This window comes from Sinocyclocheilus rhinocerous, unplaced genomic scaffold (assembly GCF_001515625.1).
Source record: "Sinocyclocheilus rhinocerous isolate Xijiao unplaced genomic scaffold, SAMN03320098_v1.1 scaffold1982, whole genome shotgun sequence".
Classification (NCBI taxonomy): domain Eukaryota; kingdom Metazoa; phylum Chordata; class Actinopteri; order Cypriniformes; family Cyprinidae; genus Sinocyclocheilus; species Sinocyclocheilus rhinocerous.
Window position 1 is genome coordinate 310461 of NW_015651555.1, and position 363 is coordinate 310823.

The 363-nt window shown below is 35.3% G+C and overlaps 1 protein-coding gene across 1 annotated transcript in view; it reads left to right on the forward strand.

Annotated features, from left to right (window-relative positions):
* The window catches only part of LOC107713075 (ral guanine nucleotide dissociation stimulator-like 1), a gene marked incomplete at its 5' end in the record, with an annotated part of 19771 nt that overhangs the window by 18351 nt on the left and 1057 nt on the right, over window positions 1-363 (forward strand). The window lies entirely within an intron of this gene.

Consider the following 363-nt stretch of genomic DNA (forward strand, 5'->3'; position numbering starts at 1 on the left):
ACCCCAGCAAATCTAAAGTCTTGAAACTTTATCATCTCTTTATTTTTAGATAACCAGTCAAGACAAGACAGCTCAGGTGATTCAGAGAGCTCTGGAGAAACACAACTTGGAGGAGATGAACTGCCAAGACTTTAGTCTCACACAAGTGGTTTCTAATGACAAAGGTGAGCTTCTTGATTCTGTGTATGACCTTAAAAAACACTGAAACTCAAATTAATTTCAAGTGTTATTTTAGTATTATTTATATACTATTAATATATTTGTTAATACTTTAAATTATGTAGTGTTGATGCAGCATGTCAGGGAGACGCTGTGTTTCAGTGCCAAAGCAAAAGCACTTTATTTGGCCTTCCGGAAGTAGAT